The sequence below is a fragment of the Pinus tabuliformis genome, chromosome Q (genome assembly GCF_031772625.1).
Source record: "Pinus tabuliformis cultivar Carrire ecotype Pingquan chromosome Q, CPIR1, whole genome shotgun sequence".
In the NCBI taxonomy this organism is placed as follows: Eukaryota; Viridiplantae; Streptophyta; class Pinopsida; order Pinales; family Pinaceae; genus Pinus; species Pinus tabuliformis.
Window position 1 is genome coordinate 1,081,273,795 of NC_142296.1, and position 15,936 is coordinate 1,081,289,730.

General features: G+C 39.5%; 2 pseudogenes; both read right to left on the reverse strand.

Annotated features, from left to right (window-relative positions):
* Positions 1-430: 430 nt before the first annotated feature.
* Positions 431-14,170, reverse strand: LOC149223284 (nibrin homolog; annotated as a pseudogene).
* Positions 14,171-14,203: 33 nt separating this feature from the next.
* The window catches only part of LOC149223285 (nibrin homolog), a 92,733-nt pseudogene continuing 91,000 nt past the window's right edge, over positions 14,204-15,936 (reverse strand).

A 15,936-nucleotide genomic window follows, 5' to 3' on the forward strand; every position in this document is an offset into this window, starting at 1 on the left:
TATTCTCCTCCACGCACCTCTCAGAACTCTCCTCCTTTTTCAAATGATTTTCAATACATTAAATAAAACTCAACTAGGAGAAAACAAATCGACCCAAAACAAGGGTGTTGTTTCAACTGAAATGATGAAGAAAAAAGGTTTGCTCTAAAAAGGAGCAGCGTTACATTTGTTTTTTGATGGCCAATTAAAAGACATAATCTGGAGCATAGACCATTTGAAATGCAACTGAGGTCAAAAATAAGCAAATCGACCCTATTTCTCTGCTTATGGTTGGTATTTTGCGTTTAATTTGGGTTTGACTGTCTATTCACTTCCGTTACCATTATACCACCCTCCCAAAATGTCACGACATGTGTCTCTGCTGAAGGCACGTTTCCATGCTACCACATAGATACCCATTGTTCCAGATCACAACCCTGAAGACGTACATTCACCTTCTAAGTTTCATCCTTTGCAAATGCATTACTTTAAAGTTTCCCCAATCTATAGTTAACACCTCAAGACTCCTAAGAGTACGTAATGCTTCACGGACAGGAACATCCAAAAGAGAACCTAGAAAATGTATTTCTACAGCCTTTAGATACCTACGACACCGTTTAGCCACTTGCTCTGCAATAATTCGACAATTCTCAAAATTCAAACATCTCCAGAAGTCTTCATGAACACTAGCAGCATGCCAATGTCTACACACTAGACCAGCTTTAAAACGCAGTCCAAATCATCATAGTTAAGCATTTCCACATTATCCATATCATCGTCGACATTCTCAATATCCTTTCAGTTTGCAGGAAAATGCAGTAATTTGGCACGAATCTGGGTGAATAAGAGAAATTTCTTTGGCTCTGAGACTGTATGGGTAGCGCGCCTACCCAACGCGTAGCGCACAGCAAGTGCGTAGCGCACTTGATATTTAACACGGGCTGTGGGCGTTATATGCGTAGCGCCCCTTATATGGGTAGCGCACCACCTCTGTGTCATTTACCTTTTTGAAACGTTGGCATTACTGCGCTGGATTTATAAAACAATTTCTGTTCCCGCATAAAATTGACCTCATGCTTAAATCTTTTTATTTCAGTTGTATCTGAAAAAATTTGTCTCTCCTTACAAATTGGCGGCAACTGCACACAATTACCACTCAAGTTTGTCTTGCTGCTATCTATGACCTTAGAATGTTGATGTCTTGTGGTAACCTCCTCTTCATTTTCAGAATCAGCCACATTTATGTTTGTTTATTTGAAGATGATGAAGGGTACAAGGTCATTTGGAAGGTAAATGCACTACAGTCTCCAGCTACAATCGCTTCAACTACTTTATCTTCACTCAATCTAGCGATTTCCTTAATGTAACTGAATCCATTAGAGTCAAGTCCTAAGTTCTCTTTTGTGCCCTCTGCTGGAAACTTCACGTTCTCTTGATACACCTGCCTGTGTACTTGAAAACCTTTTGGAAATTTGAATAATAGTAGCCCCAGCAACTTCCAGCAGAAGCTGCAATTTCTCCTTGTAATGGTACAAATGAAATGGCCCAACAACAAATGTCGTTCCACATAAGCATTCTTCTCGATGTTTTGGATCTGCAATCTTAACTTGTACAGAAACTCGCCCACATTTTAGTGCCATGGAAGGAGGAAAGCTCAAGCAATTCGGAATCTCTGAAGGTAAAGATGTTTGCCCCACCATGGCTTGAATAGCTTCTGTCACATCATTTGTTATAGGAGAAGAATCTTCAACAATAAGATGTGTACACTCTGACATCCATTTCTCTGTTGCGTAGGCTCCCATTGATGACACAATGGTACATAAACCATGTTTCCGGTTCAATTTTTCTAGAGATGGTATACAGAATAAGCATGGAACGAAGTTCAACCTGAAAGTTGAATTATTTGTTCCAAATGTTATCAAGTCCCCGTTACTTAGGATTGTCTCCTTATTTGCTAAAGAAAACATGGACTTTGAGCAAATTTCCTTATTGACAAATGTGCCAAACTTTGAAAGATCCTTCAGGTGAATTTCTGGTGAAGGGACGCTTGAAAAGCACTGCAAGGCCTTCTAAGAAGAGGCTGCCTCAACTATGATCTCCGCATGCACACTTGAGATAGTTTTATCAGTTTGAATTGCCACTGCACAATCTTTCCGACCAACTTTGTATGTTCCTTGAGATATCAAATAGTAATTAAAATAGTAGACCCATCAAACACTGTGTTAGCGCTAGGAATTTCACCTCAGGCTGAGAAAGCTAAACTCCAAGGCAACATCAAACCACTTAGCCTCGTAGCTAGCCCTATGGGGCAGGAGAGGGCTCTCTCCGGTCTATCTCGGTGAGATCTTCAATGGATGAGATGACCAATAGGGTAACACTGATTTTAGGCTAGTAAACTGAACAAAAAGGTTGATTTAGGGTTTTTAGGGTTTTCGGTGGCAAATTGAGGGGATGGAAATTTTGGGTGCGGGGATGGGACATAGTTTCTGCAGGGGTTTCCTTGGGGCGAGGTAGGAGACAGTGTTGATGCCTTTGATTGAGGTGGATGGTCAGGAATGAAAGGTGAAGAGCTAAAGAGAGCAAACAATAACTTTGAATTCTCTTTAGACAGTAGAAAACATTGAAATTAAACAAACTTAAAAGCAGAGCATGGCAAGCATGAATTCTTACTTTAACACTTCATTTGTTTAATGTGCAGAAGTAAAAGAAAGGAAATGATTCACATAACACACTTAAAAGTACATTGAGAAACACACCATCAACACATGAGTCCATAAGAATCCCAAAGAGGACTGCAAAACCCTGGTCTTCCTTAGCCAAAAATTGCAGAGATACAGTGAATAATACAATGATAGCTTCTCCCTCAAGAGTCCAACCTCTCCAACCATGAAAATGATTGAGAAAATACATAATATAGGCAAGCCAACCTCTTCCCTTGCCTCTAGGGGTCGAGCTCATCCTTCTAGGAGCTGTTTCAACCAATTCTAAACTGAGCACTAAAATCTAGGCAGTCAAAACAACTTGCCTCTATAAGCTAGGAAACCAATTCATTCATTTAATTTTCACCTTTTTCATGAATGAATCTTCTAGAAGAGGTACATAAGTGTAAAAGTGTCATAAAAGTACATTAATTACATCAAAGAAGATAATAATCCACCCCAAAAAGTCAAACAGGGTCAAACTGCGTTTTTCTGAGCTGTACACTGAAATTTGGAGAAATTTGCCTGACGGGTCGCGCGCCTCTGCCTAACGGGTCGCACGCCTTTGGGACCACTTTTAGGGCACCTCCAGGCGTCCAAATTGAGAAAGAGTAGGCTTGTTGGAAAGGTCTGTGAGTCTACTTTCCAACCCAACTAGAATTTCTGAATTTGGTGGTCATTTGCCCCTCCAAAATTGCAATCTCCCAAGACTGCTTTCTGCAACTCAAAAATGTGGCAGAAAGTCAATTTTTGCTTGTTTTTTGACTTTATGGAGGCCCAAAACTTCATAAAATCTCAAGTCCATTGATGAGCATATGTAACTTCTCATGAAAAATCTGGAAATGCTGAGTTTTTGCAAAATGGAGTTGCCATGATGAAGGGTCGCGCGGGGGGTGAGACCCGTTAATGGAGAAAACCTGCAAATTGCACAAAAAATTCACATTTGACAAAATTTTCTCCAAATTTCTTGAAATTTGGGCTGGGAGTCCCCAATAAGGTACCATACTCAGTAAAAGAGGCTTTGGCCAAAATTTGGAGTGGATCAAGCCTTTTCCGTCGTTTTAGTGCCTTGGCCAACCTCCTTGGATCTGGCGATTGCAATTTTGACATTTCTCTAAAACCATGACACCTGTGCAAAAAGTGAAGGAGGTTTTTCTTCTTTAGCATGTGATGGACAAAAACCTCTCTTATTTTTCCAAAATTCATCTTTGATTGCTCAGAAACATCATTTGAGTGCGACTTACCCCGATGTGTGGAATAAGGGATTTTGCCGAAATGAAGCGAAATGAAGGGGATAAGGGGCTTCTAAATTCTTGACGAAATTTTTGGCAGTAGGGAGGGATGTTAGGAAGTAGGGGAAAGTGGAATCTCAGAGAATGAGTGAGGGGAAGGGGTCCAAAAGGGCAAAACACAGGCCAAACCTAGAAAATTGCCAGGTTGTAGCTAGAAACTAGGGTTTGTGCAAAAATGAGGAATTTGGGGGATCTCAGTGATGGGAAGCATTTGGTAAGGTACTTTAAGGATAGGGGAAGGTGTATGAACATCAGGAAACAAGTTTTTCCGGTGATTTGACCATCCAAGAGAAATTGCCTTCAAAACCCTAGGAGAGGGAAATGACCTTGCCTAGGCACAACTGAAGCATGGAAAAGGTGTAAAATGACTCATTAGACACTGACATAATAATGACAACCCTATGAATGATGATAGACTCAGCTGAATGATGACATAGACTGACATTTGGACAACTTTTAGAAGGAGTGAAAGCAAACCCTAGACCTAATGCCTAATGACCAAATTTTGCTTGAAAACTCTTTGAAATGACAAAATTTGACCTTGACACTCTGAAACCACTTTGTAAGAGCATATTTGATCACTGGAGGAAGGCTGGAAAGACTGACACTAACACACTGTAATGGCCAAAATCATCTTAGACAAATTTTTCTAAACAATGCCCCACACAGGCAGAGTTTGCTAGTTTTTCGATTTCACATACCATTTCAATAGCTTTTGAGGTAATTGCTCTACAAAAGCAATGTCAAAATCTTATATATGTGAATTATAATTTGACTCCAACATGAATTGCGACTACTCCGCCTGAAAGGTCTCATATTCAACTTTCTCAAAGCCTGCTTCCTTAATCATTTCAGCGAACTTTTCCTGAGATGGAAACTTGCGTACGCTCTCCACTAAATATTGGTAAGACACAGGATCCCCAGCAACAATTTCTCCAATACATGGAATAACTGAAAATGAGTACAACTCATATAATTCTTGGAAACCAGGGATGTTGACATGGCTCAACTAGAGACACAGAAATCTTCCACCCCACCTTAAGACTCTGTATGCTGCGCTCAAAGCTTTTTCTATATGTGTTTTCGAATCATGCTTAATAGACCGATAGTACCCTGGGAAAGATGATGTTTCATAATGCTACGCCAGGGGCTTCTAATACCTTCAAAGTGCAAGATTTTGAAACAAATATTTCCATCTAAAAGTGAAGTTTCTTTCTATGGAAATCCTTTAGATATTCCAAGTTTATTTATCTCCAGAGGTATCTTCTCTTCAAGTTTTCTCCAAGCAACATACAGTAGCTATGTCATCCTCCATTGAATAAGCCACATGGTACATTCTCTGACTTCATATAAAGGAAACACTATATTCTAATCGGTGGAGTTCTTCTTAGTTCTGTCCTTCCAACATCTGACATGGCTGTAGCATTATCCTGTAGATCTCCAGCTTCAGCAGAATCAAGAATATGCCATCTTATTTATGGAACTTTCAATACTTATGATAAGTTCTCCTGTTTACATAGACTGACGGGGCTATTGAACCTAGCAAGATGACCAAGGCCTGTATTTCGAAGTACTCCATGATGGAAGGCTTTAAAATGTAAATTTATTACAAAAACAAATTTGTCGATTTCTTCTCCAAAACAGAGTTTTGGAGAAGGATCATTTTCGAGCATTACTGATGATAAACTCTTGAAGTAAGAGACTTATTCAACCTCCCTCTGGCCTGCAAGCGTTATTTCACATTTCTGGAGACAAAACCTTGGACTCAAGAAGTAAAATGACTCTTTTTTGGACCACAGTAACATCAGTGACTGTGCATAACAAGGAATGAACTATGGAGAATTTGACTACAGCGGGCTGACAAGACGGAGTCTAACATTGGCTCCAATGGGGATGGCAGCTGCCTCTTTTTGGAGGTGCCAAGAACCGCAGAGCTTTGGGAGAGCAGACAATGCCTCTATCCATTAGGCAATGGAGTCATTATTGCGAAGAAACGACATGATTAATTTATTCACTGGAAACTGACTGAAATGATTGAAAAACTGACTTGGCAAATGAAACTGGAACAAAATGCTTCCTTTTGGCTGCTTATTTATTTACAAAATTTACCCTACTTTGCTGCAAAAATAATAGATCAGGTAATACTGAAATTCCAGATCAACCATTCAAGTAAATCTGAGAAGAATGCTGCTTGAGAGTGTTTCAACCAGATCACAGATGCAATTGCTGGCAGCCCTACATGCACATAATCAGTCTGATCACGTAAAAGACAGTTTGATTTGTCAGTCAAACTGAAAAACATTTCCATGTACATCACAATAGGATCGCCAGACTCCGTTTGCTGCCCCAACTCTGCAATACATACTTCCAGCTGCACACTGCCAATGCAAACATCTGTAGGCAACTCTATTATTTTTTGTTTCGAAGGAAGAAGAGTTTCCAAGAACTTTTTAGGGTCTCGGAAATCATATGACTGGATCCGCTCATTCAAATAATGAATCTCCTTCTCAATTCTTTCAACAACTAACTCACAGACACCATTTTTCACTTCAAGAGGAAGTTTCGGAGATTTCAAACATTGAAGTAAGGAATTGAAAAAAACTTCATTAATTTCAAAATTTGCTAACTGATTTCTTACTTCTTTTACAACTTCACACAGTGCAGGGTTTACCACATACCCTACCATTGCATGGATGGATCAGCAAGCACTGGAATGTCTGGATCGAGTTGGAGTCACCAGGTGAATGTTTCAGCCTTCATATGTGTCTGACTGCTATCCACCATTAGCATTAGATTTGCAACTTGATTTCATGTACTGGGGCAAGACAATCTTCAAGTCGAATGTCACATCAACAGCAAACCATCTTCCCCAGTATGGTCGCCACTATGTTAGCGCTCAAATCTACCTCAGGCAGAGGAAGGCAAAACTCGAGGCCACATCAAACCATGCTCAGCCTCGTAGCTAGCCCTACGAGGATAGGAGAGGGCTCTCTCCGGGTCTATCTCGGCAAAAGGTTTTCAAAAGGGCTAAGATGCCTAAAAATAATACTGATTTTAGGCTAGTAAAGAGATAGGAACATTTGTTTTAGATTTTTGGGTTTTTTGTTGGAGAAACGGGAAAAGCATTTTTGGGTCCGGGGATAAGGCCAGATCTTTGCAGAATTCGAGTTGGGGCGAGGTAGGCAGTAGTCTTGATGCCTTTGATCAGGTGTATGGATGGATCAGAATGACAAGGAGCTGAAGAGGGCAAGGGAGAACATGGATCCTCTCCAAACTGGCGAAAACATGTAAAACTAAACAAATTTAAAGGCAGAGCACTGTAAACAATGGATTCAACCTCATTTACTCATTCATTTAGTTTCAGAAGCATAAGAATGGAATGGCATACATTAAACATGAATAAACTTACAATAAACTGAGAGATAACACCATCAAGAACTGAAAGCCACAAGAATCCCAACAGGTGCTGCAAAACCTCTGATCTTTCCTTAGCCAAAATATGAAAAATATGTACAATAGTGTGCCAAAATCTTCCCAAGAGTCCAACCCTTGCTACTGACTGAAAAATTACATAATATAGACCAAGCCAACCCATTCCCTAACCTCTAGGGGTCGAGCTCCTCCTTCTAGGAGTAGTTTGAACCAATTCTAAACATGGAGCAAGAATCTAGGTGACCAAAACAATCTGCCTCTAAAACGAAGGAAACTGATTCATTACATTAAATTTTTGCTATTTTGTGAATGAATCATCTAGAATATGGTAAATAAGTGCCAAGTTTACATCATGTACATCAAATTATATCAAGCTGGGTCAAAAATCACATCAAGAGGTGAAACTGGTCATAACTGGCCGAAATTCTGAGCTGGAAAGTGAAAAATTGACCAAAATCTGTATGTGTAGCGCCCCTGAGCCATACGCGTAGCGCGAATTTCAACCTATTTTTGGGGCACTTCCTGGCATCCAAATTGAGCTCATGATAGCTCGTTGGAAAGCCCTGGATGTTGGCTATCCAACCCAAGTGGAATTTCTCAATTTGAAGCTCATTTTCCCCTCCAAAACTTCATTCTCCCAGAAGTACTTCCTGCTGGTGCAAAAGGTGGCAGCAAGGTGGTTTTCATGGTGTTTTTGGGCCTTTTGATCATCCAGAACTTGATGAAATGCTTCAGAAATACTTGAGCATGCATAACTTACCATGAAAAACCAAAAAATATAAAGTTTCCCTCCAGCAAGTGTCCCAATCAAAAGCGAGCGCGTCGACGCGCTACTCGTATAGCTGAAAAATCTGTTTTGGGACCAAAAAATTTCAAAATGACAAAAATTTCTCCGAATTTTCTCAAATTCGGAGCAAAGACCCTCCATCATGTATCATGCCCAGCCAACGAAGCCTCGGCCAAAATCCGGAGTGGATCAGGTGTTTCACGGCGCTTCAGTGTCCTCCTGGTGTATGCAGTTCAGTGGTGCAATCTCTGTCTTGGTTGTATGATGTGTTGTTGTCAGTCATGGTGTTGCAATGTGTATGTTCAGCTTGTTGAAAATGAGAAATGAGACCTTGGTGTCTTTGTCTCCAATCGCCAAATGCGTGCCAAAGGGGAATGAGGGATTGAGAACACCTATAAGTGAGATAGGAATGGGATATGGTGATGGGGGGTAGTTTTTAAGGACAGGAGTGAAATGAAATGGCAACATATTAGTGAGTCAAGTGGAATCAAGGACAAAGAAACAGCCTTTGAATGTTATGGAGATTAGGCTTTTATCAATGGAGGAATGTAGTAGTAAGTAATAGTGTTTGGGATTTCACATAGGAACCAAAAGTATAAAGGGATATGAGGATAATGAATATGGGGAAGGGACAACGATATGATCACGTGGTAGTGACAATAGTGATGGAATACAAAGAAAAGGTTGACAAATGGCAAGAATTTAGCACCAACACAATCTTCAAACTTTATGCATAACCCTAGGAGCAGATTTGGTATAAGGTAGGGTTTGATGTTCACCATATCAAACACTTGTTTTCTTCACATTCGAAACACCATAACAAATTCACGAATCACTGAGCAGGCATAAATAACTTACTTGCAGACAAATGAAGTGGTTTGATGAGAATTTGGGTGATGAACTGTTGTTTTCCAGCCTTGGGGCTATATGCGTAGCGCGCACTTTTATATGCGTAGCGCGCCACATAGTGCATTTTGCAGGAGGCTTTTGGAGGCCTTCCCGGTGTCCAAATTAGGCGTGTGATAGCTTGTTGGAAAGATCTTGGAGTCTACTTTCTAACACAAGTAGAATTGTTCAATTTGGAGTTCATTTACCCTATTAGAAATCAAATCTCCCAACACTACTTCCAGCAGGTGCATCAATTCTCCCGAGGCAACGGTATTATTGACATTTCTCCAAAACCATTATACCTGTGTAAATATTGAAGGAGGTTTTTCTTCCTTGCCATGTTTTGAACAAAAAACTCTCTCATTTTTCCAAAATTCATCTTTATTTCTCTAAAACATCATTTGAGTGAAACCTATCCCGATGTGTGAAACAAGGGATTTTGTCGAAATGAAGCAAAATGAAGGGGATAAGGGGCTTATAAATTCTTGGGAAATTTTTGGAAGTAGGGAGGGATGTTAGGAAGTAGGGGAAAGTGGAATCTTAGAGATCGAGTGAGGGGAAGGGGTCCAAAAGGGCAAAACACAGGCCTAGCCAAAAAAATTGCCAAGTTGTGGCAAGAAACTCGGGTTTGTGGAAAAATGAGGAATTTGGGGAATCTCAGTGATGGGAAGTGTTTAATAAGGTACATTAATGATAGGGGAAGGTGTATGAACATCAGGATACAAATTTTTTCGATGATTTGACCATCCAAGAGAAATTACCTCCAAAACCCTAGGAGAGGGAAATGGACCTTACCAAGGCACAACTGAAGCATGAATAAGTTGTAAAATGAATCAATGGAACTCCACATGATGATGAAAACCCTCTGAATGATGATACACTCAGCTGAATGATGACATGGACTACCATTTGGACAACTTTGAAAAGAGTGAAAACAAACCCTAGACCTAATGCCTAGTGACCAAATTTTGCTTGAAGACTCTTTGAAATGACAAAATTTGACCTTGACACCTTAAAATCACTTTGTAAGAGCATTTTTGATCACTGGAGGAAGGATGCAAAGACTGACACTAACATTGGCTCCAATGGGGATGGTAGCTCCTTGGAGGTGCCAAGAACGGCAGATCTTTGGGAGAGCAGACCAGTGCCTTCATCCATTGGGCGATGGAATCATTATTTTGAACAGATAACACAAAACATTTGACACATTTATTGAATGAAAACTTGACTGAAAACTGACTGAAACTTGACTGAAACTTGACTCAAACCGACTCGATGGCAAACTGAAATAACTTGAAAAAACTGACTCAACAGACCAAACACAAATGACTCATGATTGACTTAAAACAAGACTTTACAAAGCTTTTGGAAAAATGGCAGCAATCCATCAAGATTTGGAATCATGATGACAACCACCTGCATACTAATGAAATATGTACAATCATGTATAATTGGCTTTCCAATGTAACCAATCAAGTAGATGGCTTCTTGATTGATTTCCCTGATCAGATCTGCTGGTCAACAATACAAACTGATAACTGGGCATCCAAAAACATAGCCGACCATGATCTCCTTCATCACTGAGCACTACAATAATCACTTTCACTGCTGACTATAACAAATCTGCCATTGGATCCTAAAAAACATGAAGATTTACCTCCTATTGAAGAAACAAGGTGTCTTTCTCTTCTGATTCTGATATGTCTTTATCATGTACTTCATTAAAAGTATGCTCTTGGGCTTCAAAAAACTTTGAACAGGTAGATGAGCAGATCTCCTCTTGTAAAAACATTTCAACACATGAGACATATGAAGAATCTGAAAGGTAATCCTGTATTCTCTGATCTTCTGTAGTCTGACAATATGGTAGGTCATTTTCATATGATATCACAACCAAATTATCAAGTTCCTTATTACATTCTTCAATCATAAGGAAAGAAACTTTAGCTAATTCTTGAAGTGAAAAAATGACATTTCTATCATCTACCATAAATTCATCCAAAGGAACTGTTTCACTTACTTGAATGAAGATCTCATCTTGCTTTTCATGAACTGATTGAATTACCTCCTCATGCAAGCTTTGTTCTGATGGAATGAGGACATTTGGATCAAAAACTCTATCTATGATCTCAACAAGAAAACTCTCCTTTTAAGGATTCAGCACAAGGTATGCTTGGTCATCACAATCTGAATCTAGAACTGAGGTAGTTGTCCTAGCATTATCACATTCTGCAATCTGAATGTTGTCTTCTTCTATGGGCAGATCTGAAACAAGCTCTTCTCTTTCATCAATTTCAGCCATATAGAAAATTTCAACCTGTTGATCTATAAAGCTGCTTACATGACTATCATCCTTTTCGGAAGAGGAAGAAGGTCCACCATCACCTTCTTGACCATGTGCACACTACAGATCTGCGTTAACTTGAGCTGGAACAAGACCTCTCAAAAGTAGATCTATCTCATCTTCAAATAGAGGAGATAATACCTTTTGTTTTCTTTTGTTCAAATAGTGATTGTCTTCATTTATTTCAACTGAAGGAGTATACAGATTTTCCTCATACTGTTGATCCATTTCATGCAATTCCTGTTGACTGTCAAGATGCGAAATTGTTTCATTTTCCACCGTACTAAGATCTTGGTCCTGCTGGAAATTTTCATGATCGTCTCTATGCTGCTGAAATGGATTTTCATACTGGGCTTCCATGATCTCATCATCCATGAATTTATCATCTTCATAATATTTCTCAAGGATTTCAATAAAAGTAGAAGCATATTTGCAACAGTCATGAACTAATTTTAATGATGGGTAAGATACTTGATATCTTCCAATGAATAAGGCATGAAAATCCTTTAAACAGTAAATACAAGCCAACGGTAATTTTTCATACCAAGATTGGGCTTCACCTTCCAGAGTGGCCAAGAATATCTTCATCAAGCAATCTTCAGGAAAATCCACCTTCAACTTGCGAATATGCATATGAAATCTAACTAGATGTAAAGCAACATCCTTCTTACCATCATCGTTAAATGTAGGCAGATTCCTTGACCAATCTACCTTGGGCATCTTATTTGGAAAACCTGGAATGTGGTCTCGGCTCATGGGAGCATATCTTCTTGTGATTCGGTCCATCTTGAAAATCTCACAGCTACTGATATCCCTGCAGTGAAGTCACCATTAAGCATCGATTTCTAGATTTGTTCAGTCAATGAAGTCACCGGGTGAATGATTTCAGCCTTCTTATGTCTGATCGTTGTTCACCATCAACCATCAGATCTGAACTTGATACACATACTGGGGAAATTCCCAAATCAAGGGGCACATTCACAAGCTAAACCGGAGATCGACTGAAGCAGCTTTTATCTACTATGCACTCGCAGAGCAAGAGCAGTTCGAAGGCTACCTGGCGTGACTTCAGACTCCGTCTATAGCAAATGACAGTAATAAGCAAATTTCTCCCCAGTATGGTCGCCACTATGTTAGCGCTCAAATCTGCCTCAGGCTGAAGAAGGAAAAATTCAAGGCAACATCAAACCAAGCTCAGCCTCGTAGCTAGCCCTACGAGGACAGGAGAGGGCTCTCTCAAGTCGATCTCAAGAAAATGAGAAATTGGATGCGAGATGACTTCAAACTGGAACTGATTTTAGGCTAGTAAATTGATAGAAATGAAGTTTTTAACAAATGATTGGGTTTCTGGGCTGCATGGGGCAAAGACAGCAAGAGCAGAGATTTAATCAAAAGCACAGATTACTCCATAAGGTAAGGTAGGCAAGATCTTAAGCATCCAAACTGAAATTATATGAAATGGAAGGACTGTTAAGAAAGATGAAAGGGGCATTAATGTATGAATCCCTTTCAGACAGAGGAAGAAACACAAAACATGAATGCTTCTCCAGGGCAAAGCAGTAAGCTGAAATTTACCCTTCTCACTCAGAAACATTCAAATTGAAAACGATTTATGAATGAAATGAAAAACATTACAAGATACATATGAGACAAAGAAAAACATATGCCAAATTTCAAGCCACATGAATCTTATAAATCAGAGTTGTACTCTTCAATTAATCTCTGTCAAACAACTGTACAATAAAGCTCTATGTTCTCCTCCATGCACCTCTCAGAACTCTCCTCGTTTTTCAAATGATTTTCAATACATTAAATAAAACTCAGCTAGGAGAAAATAGATCGACCCAAAACAAGGGCGTTGTTTAAACTGAAATGATGAAAAAAAAAGGTCTGCTCTAAAAAGGAGCAGCGTTACATTTGTTTGTTGATGGCCAATTAAAAGACAAAATCTGGAGTGTAGACCATCTGAAATGCAACTGAGGTCAAAAATAGGCAAATCGACCCTATTTCTCTGCTTATGGTTGGTATTCTGCTTTTAATTTGGGTTTGACTGTCTATTCACTTCCGTTACCATTATACCACCCTCCCAAAATGTCACGACATGTGTCTCTACTGAAGGCATGTTTCCATGCTGCCACATAGATACCCATTGTTCCAGATCACAACCCTGAAGACGTACATTCACCTTCCAAGTTTCATCCTTTGCAAATGCATTACTTTAAAGTTTCCCCAATCTATAGTTAACACCTCAAGACTCCTAAGAGTATGTAATGCTTCACGGACAGGAACATCCATAAGAGAACCTGGAAAATGTAGTTCTACAACCTTTAGATACCTACGACACCGTTTAGCCACTTGCTCTACAATAATTCGACAATTCTCAAAATTCAAACATCTCCAGAAGTCTTCATGAACACTAGCAGCATGCCAATGTCTACACACTAGACCAGTGTTAAAACGCAGTCCAAATCATCATAGTTAAGCATTTCCACATTATCCATATCATCGTCGATATTCTCAATATCCTTTCAGTTTGCAGGCAAATGCAGTAATTTGGCATGAATCTGGGTGAATAAGACAAATTTCTTTGGCTCTGAGACTATATGGGTAGCGCACCTACCCAACGCGTAGTGCGCAGCAAGTGCGTAGCGTACTTGATATTTAACACGGGCTGTGGGCGTTATATGCGTAGCGCCCCTATGGGTAGCGCACCACCTCTGTGTCGTTTACCTTTTTGAAACGTTGGCATTACTGCGCTGGATTTATAAAACAAGTTCTGTTCCTACATAGAATCGACCTCATGCTTAAATCTTTTTATTTCAGTTGTATCTGAGACAATTTGTCTTTCCTTACAAATTGGCGGCAACTGCACACAATTACCACTCAATCTTGTCTTGCTGCTATCTATGACCTTAGAATGTTGATGTCTTGTGGTAACCTCCTCTTCATTTTTAGAATCAGCGACATTTCTGTTTCTTTAGTTGAAGATGATGAAGGGCACAAGGTTGTTTCGAAGGTAAATGCACTACAGTCTCCAGCTACAATCTCTTCAACTACTTTATCTTCACTCAATCTAGCGATTTCATTAATGTAACTGAATCCATTAGAGTCAAGTCCAAAGTTCTCTTTTATGCCCTCTGCTGGAAACTTCACGTTCTCTTGATACACCTGCCTGTGTACTTGAAAACCTTTTGGAAATTTGAATAACAGTAGCCCCAGCAACTTCCAGCAGAAGCTGCAATTTCTCCTTGTAATGGTACAAATGAAATGGCCCAACAACAAATGTGGTTCCACATAAGCATGTTTCTCGATGTTTTGGATCTGTAATCTTGACTTGTACAAAAACTCGCCCACATTTTAGTGCCATGGAAGGAGGAAAGCTCAAGCAGTTCGGAATCTCTGAAGGTAAAGATGTTTGCCCCACCATGGCTTGAATAGCTTCCATCACATCATTTGTTATAGGAGAAGAATCTTCAACAATAAGATGTGTACACTCTGACATCCATTTCTCTGTTGCGTAGGCTCCCATTGATGACACAATGGTACATAAACCATGTTTCTGGTTCAATTTTTCTAGAGCTGGTATACAGAATAAGAATGGAACGAAGTTCAACCTGAAAGTTGAATTATTTGTTCCAAACGTTATCAAGTCCCCATTACTTAGGATTGTCTCCTTATTTGCTAAAGAAAACACGGGCTTTGAGCAAATTTCCTTGTTGACAAATGTGCCAAACTTTGAAAGATCCTTCAAGTGAATTTCTGGTGAAGGGATGCTTGAAAAGCACTGCAAGGCCTTCTAAGAAGAGGCTGCCTCAGCTATGATCTCTGCATGCACACTTGAGATAGTTTTATCAGTTTGAATTGCCACTGCACAATCTTTCTGACAAACTTTGTATGTTCCTTGAGATATCAAATAGTAATTAAAATAGTAGACCCATCAAACACTGTAATGGCCAAAATCAGCTTAGACAGATTTTTCTAAACAATGCCCCACACAGGCAGAGTTTGCTAGTTTTTCGATTTCACATACCATTTCAATAGCTTTTAAGGTAATTGGTCTACAAAAGCAATGTTAAAATCTTATATATGTGAATTATAATTTGAATCCAGCATGAATTGCGACTACTCCGCCTGAAAGGTCTCATATTCAACTTTCTTATTTATGGAACTTTCAATACTTATGATAAGTTCTCTTGTTTACATAGACTGATGGGGCTATTGAACCTAGCAAGATGTCCAGGGCCTGTATTTCGAAGTACTCCATGACGGAAGGCTTTAAAATGAAAATTTATTACAAAAACAAATTTGTTGATTTCTTCTCCAAAACAAAGTTTTGGAGAAGGATCATTTTCGAGCATTACTGATGATAAACTCTTGAAGTAAGAGACTTATTCAACCTCCCTCTGGCCTGCAAGCATTATTTCACATTTCTGGAGACAAAACCCTAGACTCAAGAAGTAAAATGACTCTTTTTTGGACCACAGTAACATCAGTGACTGTGCATAACAAGGAATG